An 11,439-nucleotide genomic window follows, 5' to 3' on the forward strand; every position below is an offset into this window, starting at 1 on the left:
AAAACCTGTGACGCTTTTGGAACAGAAATCTAGAAATCAGTGTAACGCCCAGGTGGTTAACATTTTAACATGTGACCCGCTGACAAGACTTCCGGTGTTGGCTTGGAAATAAGTTCTCTTATCATTCAGATGTCCAGTAACCACTGGCCTGGTTTTAGTCCATAAATGCACAATTGTTTGTGTACAGATTTTCTTTATCGACTGTTAAAAAGAATCCTTTTTAGTTAGCCAAACATAAAATACTGCCATATTAATATAAAGCCGATTGAACAGTTAGGTGGAGCTCTCAACACAAGTCTGTTTTTGTTGTATAAAGTGTTTACACAGCTAAATAGCTCAGGCTGAAATAATTCAACGAGTCCTGGGTGACCTGACACTTATCAAATGGCGGTACGAGGTTATAATATCAGTTCCAGAGATTACCACTGCTGTCTTCTTACAAAACAAAATGTCCTTTATCATTTTAATTTCATGTGTACAACAAAAATGTTTTATACATTAAAAAAAATCATCAATTGAATAAAATGATTAATATCAAAATATTGTCCAATTGGGTGGTTATTCACACCATGAAATCAAGGAAGTCCAAAAAACATTCAGTTTAACCCATTCAGGTTATAAACACAAATTCGCTGATAACTAAAAATCTACACAAAACTCAATAGCTTCCACCAACCAATAGCTTCTTCAACCACAAAAAACAAAAAAAAAAAAACACACATTCTTTTATAAGCACTGTGGAGAAATTAATCTTCAATAGCCCTCTAAACATTCAGCTAGTGTTTCTGAAAATCAACTTTTCAGTATGTTATGCTATTTTTGGGGTTTCACATTAAGTAGCAGTGTTCCCAGCCCATTTTAGCTGGGCGCACTAGCCTGCACTTTTCAGTGACATTCCCCAGAACAATCCTTGGTGGAGAATCAATTAGTGCCATTGAAACATACAGACCTGAAAGATTCTCCAAAGGGTCAGATTTGCCGCGCATATATATATATATATATATATATATATATATATATATATATATAATGTTACAGCCAGACTCCCCACCGCTCCTCTTCTGCTGCTGCTTCTTTGTACTTCTCTTTATTGGCTTCCATTTCACCTTAGAATCAAATTCAAGCTCCTGTGCTTTGCCTTCAAATCCCTCCACAGTTCTTGTCCCACTTACATTTCTGACCTGATAGAAAAATACTCCCCTAGCCGCTCTCTTCTCTCCCCCAATGACCTCATCACATGCACTGCTCCAAGACTTTTATAGAAGTGCCCCAACTCTCCTGTATGGTCTTCCTCGTACTATTCAGATTGCCTATACTTTCTTAAACTTACCTACCTGTCTTGTGTCTTTTGAAACCCTTTCTACTTCCCACCATTCCATAACCCCCTCCTATTGTGTGTTACTTCCCCCACCTCCTAGACTGTAAGCTCTTCGGAGCAGGGTCCTCTCCTCCTGTGTCACCTTCTGTCATTTGCTACCCAAATTTAATGTACAGCACTGTGTAATATGTATTAAGATCACTATCATGGTTGTATAAACTAAGAACAGGGAGAGTAGGTTGTGTTCCCTTTGTGTGTCTCAACGCTTTTGGTTTTAAATATAACCCAAAAGCATTCAAATATATTCTTTATTACAACCACTAAGGGGAAGAATTGCCATGAAAACCTACAATTGTGTACAATAATCTTTCCGAAGCAAGTTTTTCTATGTGTTAAGCCTAAAGTGCAATTCCAGCAAAGCATTATAATAGTAAATGGTTAAAGGCTGCCTGTAATTATTCAGAATTATTTCCCTGCCTAATAGCAGAGACGTGGAAGGGACCCAAAAGATTCAAGCTGCCTGCAGAGAAGTAGATGATGTGAGCAGCAGACTTGTCTCCCTGCACAATACCAGAGCTGCAATGACTAAGGGATAGAAGGGTTAAAGCAGCACAGATATCTAAAAAAGCAAGGCTGCACTGTTTATGTAGTTCTATTCCTCTACTCAAAACATAGTGTGGGAGGAGGGCACTGTACTGGAAATGCAGGAAAGCTACAGATCCTCCCTGTGCTCACAGGGACATAAAATATTGTATTTGTACAATGCACATAGAAGCATACTAATGCTGCACCACATTCCTCATACCTGCAGACTAAAGGCCAACATTAAACCATTTTTGCAATATGACTGGGATGGGGGTGGGGGGTGCAGGAGCCACACCCAGGCAGCTCTTTATACCAGGAACTATTGGAATGTGGACAGGTTATATACAGATACCATGTGAATGGCTTGTTTGCTTTTTTTCTCTCATACTTCCAGATCAGATTATGACTCATCCAACCATTTCATTAACTGTAGCAGCTTTTACCTAAAATGAAATTGAAAGCTTGCATATGCTATCAACTTGAAATGGTTGGGCCACGCTATGAAAAAAGTGAACATGGGCAATGCGATATTCTAGATGAAAATCATTTAGCCTTCCCAGTAATTTTGTTGCCTTCTCCCATTTTGTTTGTCATGCTTTAAAAATATTAGTTCCAACTAGTCCCTATAAATACCTTCTATTCATTGCAGAGAACTACATATCCTTAATGCCTGTGACTACAATTCATGCTCCATTCAGGATGTCTTCCTTCATATGCGCCAACCACAGCCATGGTATGCAGTGCAAGGAACCATGGGACATATGGCGGCAGCTGGCATTACAATTGTTCTTTCTCAGCAGTCAGAAATAACAATTTTAAAAAACAAGGGTCTGCTTTAGAAACCAGTGCAGAGTTCTCCATAGCCCATTAGCTGGCTGCACCACCTCCTGTTGGCACAAACTGAACCAGGCTTTATAAGGGTTTTTTTTGGCCTTCCCTTGGATCAACTGCGCATATATAGTTTTGTCTGCGATATACAGGGTTGTAGTATGTTTACTTCCTTAGTGGTTGAACTTGTTAGACTTGTGTCTTTCCACCTGAGGTGCCACACGTCTGCTGCAGCTTCCTCCTACCCAGCTTAAACTGTGGAGAACAAGTCAATAAATGACCAGGCTGGTTGGAATAGTTGCATAAGAAATGTTACCAGGGAAGGAGCAGGTAACATGGATATTAGTAGAAGTGCCCAATGTGACAAGGCAGAGGCACAGGTATGAGCAGCTTCATCATGCCAGCTTTTTATATCACTCAGAAACTTTACACTTTTTTACAATTCTATCAAACGAAAATGTAATGGTTTCCCACTTGTAGCCAACCTCTACACAAAAGAAAACCTCAATATATATTTTCTAGGAACTTGGGGAAACTCTGCTAATAATTTTAGTTGGAGGTTAGTGAGAAAACTTCACCTTCTACAATGATGGTCAGAATACAGTGTTCAACCCAGAAATGGTTTTCAAACTTGATGGGAGGAAATTGTAGGCGGGTGGTAGCCCCTGTGTTGTGACCCAACTCCACAGTAACCACCCAACAGCCGGGTGGTTACTGAAAAGTGCCAGGTGGTGCACCCAGCTAAAAGGGGTTGGGGAGAACACTGGAATACCATTCCTACACACCACTAAATAGAACCCTGGTGTCATGCCAAAGTTTCTACCAAAGACATTGGACCGGCAGCTATGCGGATAACACAAGCCCTAGCAACACTAGAGTCAGAACCCTGATTCAGAATGCCTAGCACAAGTTGTTTCTTTGTGAATTTCGAGACAATGAAAGTATGATCTTTAAGACCTAATCAACAAAAAGTTAATATTACAATACTTTCTGGTTCCAGCTAAACTCCTGAACTTGGGCACTTTTGGGCATGACCTTATGAGGCCTACCTTGGGTTTATGCACACACTAGCAGTGAGAAGTTACATGTGGGGCCTTAAAAATGTGAGCAAAGCTGTCATATTAGCAGGAAACCTGACAAGACTGGACCATCATTACTGGCAACCATAAGGAGCTAAAAAGCCTCTCTTGACTAGTTTATAATGAAAAGTTTGTGAACCAAACTAGCTGGTGGGGAAGTTTCTACTAAAAAGGAGAATAAAACGATCAGGTGGGTCCATATCTACATGACTGATCACTTGGGGATATAGTGGCCATGTTTGCAGCAAATATTCTGCAGGTCTTCAGTTTCATTTTCCTTTAAATGAGTAAGATGGGAATGGAAGACCATTAAGATTCGTAAAGCTCAAGATAAGAATACATTAGCCAATTCCTTTGTTATGTACATCAAGTACAATACAGCCTGCCCATTACCCCGGACAGTAACCTTCCACACAGTTCTATTTCTGCCATAAACTAATCATTCCTAACCAATAAATCATGTAGGTAAAAAAATCAACTAATGTATTTCAAAGTAACACTTATTACAACAAAGATGTAAAAAAAAAAAAAAAAAAATTCCAGGAAACAAATCAAAAGCTTCTTTTTCTTGGAATAGTAATCCTACAAGAAAATCTTTCTCCATCACACTACACCACAACATTTCGGTAACGGTACCGTAACGGTTCGAGTTATGCCACCCTGGTCCAGCCAATCAAAATGCCTAATAACACTACATCACAAAAAATAAATAGTCTGCTACTTGGTCTAATCCATGTGTCCTATACTAAATTTAAGTGCGCTGAATCCAAATCTGAAGTCCGATTCTGCCTAGGACATCAGGATCTTAAGTTAATTACGCATATAGACTGATTAGCTACATTATCGTTCGCAGTTACTGTAATCTCTATACATAACTAACTTTTGCCTCATAGTTCCATGACATTACAAAAACAGTTATGTTGCAACAACATATACAATTACACAAATTCACCTGAGTCCTTGTTCAACACATATGTACACTTCAGAAGTGTTTCGGGCACTTGCGTTTGTGGCTCTCGGCTGTCTCCCGTTGCAGAAACCAGCAGTAGTCGCTCATCAGGTTGGGGTGGTACTGAACGATCAAGAAAGTGTGAAGTTGTCGTTCCTTTTTGTAGCAAATTCCACTCCTTTAATCTGGAGGCTAACAGTTCAGACTTCGCTTTTGACAAAGACAGGTCACTTACTAGGGCATCTAAATCTGATTGGCTTAAAAAATGTGGCTTACCCTCTTCAAATTGGGGTTCATAACATTCATTACCATCGACCTCATCCGACATGTCACTGTCAATAACAGATGTAGGAGGGACTGGCACTGGATTCTGGGCATCATGGGGCACTGGCTTCAGAGCAGATTTACAATCAGGATAGACGATTTTTGACTTGGACTTCTTCGAAAACCCAGCAATTTTACTCATACAGAAGTAGCAGTCCGAGTGATGGTCTTTTGGTTTATGCCAAACCATAGGCACAGCAAAAGGCATTTTATTCCTTTTCCCATTCAACCATTGTGTTAGGCCAACATAACACATTTGACAGCAGATATGAGGTGCCCAGCTTTCATTCTGATCTCCAATTTCACATCCAAAGTAATACTTGTAAGCAAATCTCACCCTCTTGGTAAGGTTCTTGCGTTGATCACGCGGGGTATATTTGCCACAAATGTAGCAAAAATTGTCCGGTTTATTAACACAGCTGCACCTACTCATTTTTAGCTTAAAACAGACTCACTATGGCCTAGCTGTACCATGCAATAAAATGGTTTTGCACTACAGACAAGCCCTTGCTACATCTAGCCTTATATACTTATTTCTGACGTCAGCTCGCTGTCTTGCCCAGACATGCCCAGCCGCTGCTTGAACATGCATGCCACCAGGGGATGTGATTCAGCTGAGGCGGCAGCAGGTATAGTGGTAGTTGTAATTCCCATGTAAAAATACATTACCCAATTACCCATTTGAACAGCTATATAGCACGCCTATAACCTAAAATCTGTACATGATAGGCAAATTCTGAGTTCAGATTTGGAATCAGCACACTCAATATCATGTAAATCACATGCATTATTCCCAGTAGCAAAATCGTTGCTGTGCAGAAACCAGAAAAGAAGAAAGATGGTGGTGCCCGTAATGTAAAAGGGACAGGTAAGTGCATTTAAAAAATTGTGACCAGGCAGGTAAGGTTATTTCAATGAAGGGGATCGCCTATAACTACTGCTAGGTGTGGCCATCTTGAAAGTAATACCAGAAGACCTACTGACCTTGGTGGGAGGACGTGTAAAAGCGTGCTGCAACTAAACATTTGTGCTTCAGGCACAATATTTGCTTCACCTAATGATCTAGTTCTCAATCTTCCTGAAAAAGGGGGGGCCCTCAATTAGTCTTTTTATCAATGATGAAAAGAAATCTAGTGATACTGCAGTGAGACTTGTACCTCTGCTCCACTTGTAACCTATGCATTGCCGGTTTATTTCATGCAGCAGTTCCGCCTGATCACAGCCTCCCTTTCCTCCTGGTTATTTGGGAAATAGGCCTGGGGCTGTGCATATCCTGAATGGCCAGGAAGAGATGGGGGTGTAGATGTAGTTTCAGTACTGGGTGCAGATCACACGGATTATGAGTGGCCAGGAAGTACAGCTCCCACTGCACAATGTCCAACAAGCAAACAAGAGTTCAGCATTTAGAAGAAATCCATCCGGGGGCCCTGCTTCTGGGGAAGAGATGCAACTCACTCAAATAAAGTATTTTCATGCCTGAGTTAGGCTAGTAGAACCCATGATCAGGCTGGTGATTATTACAGAAAGGGTGATATCCCTCTCGGAAAGAACCCTTCCACCTGGCTGATATCTCCAAGTATTCGGCAAAAAGCTGAGCTGCGCATGCTTTGGTTGCCAGGATACTTGGCAATCCCAGGATCCCCGGCACATGCTACAATTAAGGAACTCCAACACGGAAGTTATGTTATCCCGGCACATCAATACAAACAAAGACAGTGTACAGGAAGTCACAAGAAGATGGTGCCCTGTGATGGACCAGGGAAAGGAGAGTAGAACAGGTTTAGTTTGAATATTTGATTGTTCTGTGCGTTTCACCATCACTTTAGGTTGATGACCGATATTTATTAAAAAGTCATGTTTAATTAAAGAAAAGTTGGCACTAATGTTATAAACTGGTGTATTGCTTTTATTTTTGTTTTGTAAACATTTTGTACACGCAACTTTACTTAAACCACAGCAGATCTGAATGGATAAAGGATTAAGTAAACCTCAGCTTGAGCAACTGGGTTCTGTAAACCAAAGAGCTCATAAATATGTAAAAGATGCCCAGCGCTCATCTACTTAATGGACACGAGTATACATCATTCACAAGATTTCAGTTTTACATAGTATATTAAAAAAGTTACAAATGATGCCACCACAACCACATTTCTTCTTAAAACTGCAGGAGTCCAACCTTTATGCTCCCATTTTCCCCTTTTCTATAAAAGGAACTCCCCAGAGTATCCCGGGGACAAAGTGTCGTCCTGCTAAATGTTTCGTGGGCGGATTACATCTCATGCTGTGCCTGGACAATACAATCATCGCTGACCCTGGTTACCCTGCATCCAGTAATGGAAACACATTACATAACCAAATCAAGGCAAACCTCTGTCCAAGAACACTAGGCACAACCACAACATCCCTTCCCTTTTACATCACAGACATGTGATGGTGGGTTCACCTTCTGTTTCTTTAACAACATTGTAGTAATCCAACACTTGGCCCATGTGCAGTAGTTTCCTATAATGCAGACCAATCACTAGTGCTCTCTCATTGTACATAAGGACTGGTCTGACTCCACCCACCTATATTTGCTCTTTGCACAAGTTTCATGCACCTGAACTTGTCATCACTGCTAGATTTACCGAGTAATATCTGACTTTGCATTCTATCTTTGGAGGAACATGGTTAAATGAAATTTATTGTGCATCTTCAAAGATTAATATGGTAATAGTTCTTTTCCAGTCAAATTTGTAAAGAACTAGACAGCATACACAAGTCATCCATTTTTCTTGATGGTATATTCATATTATGTTCCAGTTGTGCACATCCTGCTAGATTATAAGTGTTTATTCTCCACAAGAAACAATTCTAACTTCCAAACAGAAGTAAGCCATCATTAGTACAATGAGTACCAATAAAGTATGATGTCTAAGCAGCCTCTCAATCTTTTTCACCTGAACAGTCAATTTGCAAGTCTGACAACCCCGGCTAAAAACCAAGTAAATGGGGTCAGTGTTGGGGGGGCTGATAAATCAGGGGCCAGTGGAAAGAACTCACGGCTGACATTGCCGCTTAGCATATCACCTTTAAAGACACCTAAAAACATCATTAGAGCCATATGGATGGTTGAATGTTCTGTGCGTTTCACCTTCACTTTAGGTTGATAACCGGTATTTATTAAATAGTCATGTTTACTAAAAGTAAAGTTGGCACTAATGTGTTTTTATTGCTTTTACTTTTGTTTTGTAAACATTTGTACATGCAACTTTACTTGCAGATATGAATGGATAAAGGTTGAAATAAACCTCAGCTTGAGCAACTGGGCTCTCTAAACCAAAGAGCTCATAAACATGTAAAAGATGCCCAAGGGTCATCTACTTAATGGACACGAATATATATCATTCACAAGATTTCAGTTTTACTGCATATTAAAAAATAAAAAAAGTTACAAATGTTGCCACCACAACCACATTTCTTTCTAAAACTGCAGGATTCCAAACTTTAGGCTCCATTTACCCCCTCTTCTACAATAGGAACACCCGAAACTGCCTCAGGGACAAAGTGTCCTCCTGCTAAATGTTACATGGGCGGATAACATCTCATGCTGTGCCTGCACAGTACAACCATCGCTGACCCTGGTTACCCTGCATCTAGTAAAGGACACAACCCGCCCACTCTCCCAGGCTCAGACCTGCAATGGGAGAGTGGGCGGGGTTACATCATCATGATGTCACTCTGGGGGAGTTCCCCCCTTTGAGTGACACCCGGCTCCCCTTGCATGCACAGTCGGAAGCCAGTGATTTTAGTGGTCCGCAGGACCACTGGTTTAGGGAACAGCAACCTCAGAGACCTCTAGTTGGGAATGGCTTGATCTATATTCAATGTATTGCCATGCATGTCTTTGTAATTAGTGTTACCTAATTAACTACAGTGTCCTCCCCGACCCCTTTTAGCTGGGCGCACCACCCGGCACTTTTCAGCAACCACCTGGCTGTTTTTGGGTGGTTACTGATGAGTTGGGTCAGAACTCAAGGGGCTTCCGTTATCTGCTTTGGATATAGATATCCATCAGAACCAGAAGGCTTTTGCTACATTATGGAATCCTTGTTTTAAAGTGAAACTAAAAGTTCCACTTTCGTTGGATCGGCAGATCATTACTGCAAAAAGGGACAGGTGACATCTCTCCTTCATCCCTTATCATTCCATGGAACAAAGCAATCTGATAATCATTCATCAGTTTTATATTTGATAGGTGAGCCTCAAACAAATTTTCAAATAAAATGGAAAACTTTCCAAGTCGTTCATTAAAAACTGTCCGGAATTTATTCTGTTCTTATAAATACGACCGATAATCTAATTCATGGAGTTTTCTCTCTCCACTGAACACTTTGCCTCCTACAAGTAGAATGTCGCTGGGTTTATTCTTCCTCTAGTCATTATGTATAAAATTCTGATATCACATGTTTCTCCTGTGAGTATTTAGGTCTTTCAGCAATAAAATAAAAATGATTATCTGATGAGGAATATCCTAAGCATCTTAAAACAAGCTGTCCATGTAAAATCTGTCCGGCAGGTCACCGATATTGTTCCTATAAAGAAGTCTGTTACCTCCAGCAGAGCGCGCAGAACTTTTTAGCAGTTGTTCTCCTTCCTCTGGGTCAGGTTCAGAGGATTTTTGTTTTTTCCATTAATGTTTCTCTTATTTTACACCTATGTAAGCATTTCCTGATAGCACTTCAAATTATTTTCCTGTATTTGGAATACACCACATACAGAGTATCAGGGGCAATCTTTTTCAGAAGGGTGCAGGGCTATCGCCTAACTTTTCTAATTAAGTCATTGAAAGTTTATTGTCCGTCAGTTATATCTATGCCATTACATAACTGCAACACAAAGTTTGGGACACAGAAGACACATTCACCGGGACTCCTATGTTCAGCCAATCATAGTATGAAGGCAAACTAAACATTCTCATTCCATCCTCCAGAGTCCCTGATCCTCTGGGGTCCCAGCAGGACTCTATTCCTTGAAATAGTTGGATGATATTGCCAGTCATGTAACTTTACAGTGCCCAATCCTGAGGAGGAAATCATTCCTATACTGACCCCAGAGGGGATCCACAGCCTTCATATTGGAAATAGATTGGCACTATCAGGCACTGCACACATTACTGTGGGGGGGCACATTAATTTTAGGCAGGGCAACTGGCTTTGCAGACAACAACCCATCAGGGGCAGCTCAGGGTGATGTGTGGTCAGAGGACCAGAGAATGGGGCAGTGCAGGTTGGGGTGATGTGAGGGAGCTCCACATGGGCAGTGCAGGTCTAGAGGACCTAGGTATGGGGCAATTGCAGCTAATATTGGAGGACCCAGGTACGGGCTGTGCAGGGTAATGGTCTGGGGTCCTGGGTATGGGCTGGCAGGTGGGAGGACCCAGGTATGGGCAGTGCAGGTTCAGGTGATGTGGGGAGCCTGACATTGGGCAATGCAGGTTGGGGGGTGATGTGGGGGAGCTCAGTATGGGCAGTGCAGGCTTGGGGTGAATGCCATGGCGGGTTGCAGGGCTCCCCACGTGAATGAATGGGGGTAGGGCAGTATATCGGCGGGCCCCGTCCTCCCTCTCACATGCAGGAACCGATACAGGCGGTCCCGGATGGGCACCGACCCCAGGAGGAGGACCCTCTACTTCGGGTCACGATGCGGCCTCCTCCCCTATCTGTCCCTGCAGTGCCCCGGGGGAGGGAGGGAGAGCGGAACCCGGCTGTCCCCACTTCACTACTTTTGTGGCCCCCGGGGGCCCCTCACCTGATACAGCTTCACCCCCTGACAATCCGGGCTCGGCGGCGCGTTCTGCTCTTTGTCTCGGGACAAAGCCGCTAAAGTTTCCCTCCTGAAGCCGCGCTGATCCTGACCCAGACTAAATAGGACCTCATGTCACGAGGACCCCGCGCCGGGGCTGTCTTGTCACCTGCCTGACAAATGGGAGTGACACAAAAATCCCGCCATGGAGTGGGGGAGGGGCGTCCCTTTCCTGAATTCCCATCTAAATAAACCCGATAAGGAAATATAATTCACCGAGTTTTCGCTCTCTCGCTCACACATCCCTTACACTTCAACTCCTACAAATCTAACGGTGCGGGCTTTAATCTACCTATAAATATTACTTCACAACAAAAATCATTATGTAAATAATTATTTCTAATATCACATTTTTCTACGTTCACCTCCGAGTATTTGTATGTTTATTGGCAAGTGAAATAAAATTTAAATTATCCGATCAGGCATATCCTGGGCAGCTATGCACTTAAAGGAGCCGCTTCTTAAAAATAAGGGACCGTCTGCCAAGCGACAGTCAGGATGAGGTAGCAGGC

At 42.1% G+C, this 11,439-nt stretch overlaps 1 protein-coding gene across 1 annotated transcript in view; it reads right to left on the bottom strand.

Moving 5' to 3' along the window:
- Nucleotides 1–11,013, bottom strand: part of UBE2I (ubiquitin conjugating enzyme E2 I) — a 17,281-nt gene extending 6,268 nt beyond the window's left edge. The window contains exon 1 of the mRNA XM_072417728.1: nt 10,874–11,013. The gene's annotated coding sequence lies outside the window, so the exon portion shown is untranslated. The remainder of the gene's footprint in view (nt 1–10,873) is intronic.
- Nucleotides 11,014–11,439: the final 426 nt, after the last annotated feature.

This window comes from Pyxicephalus adspersus, chromosome 7, assembly GCF_032062135.1.
Source record: "Pyxicephalus adspersus chromosome 7, UCB_Pads_2.0, whole genome shotgun sequence".
Lineage (NCBI taxonomy): Eukaryota > Metazoa > Chordata > Amphibia > Anura > Pyxicephalidae > Pyxicephalus > Pyxicephalus adspersus.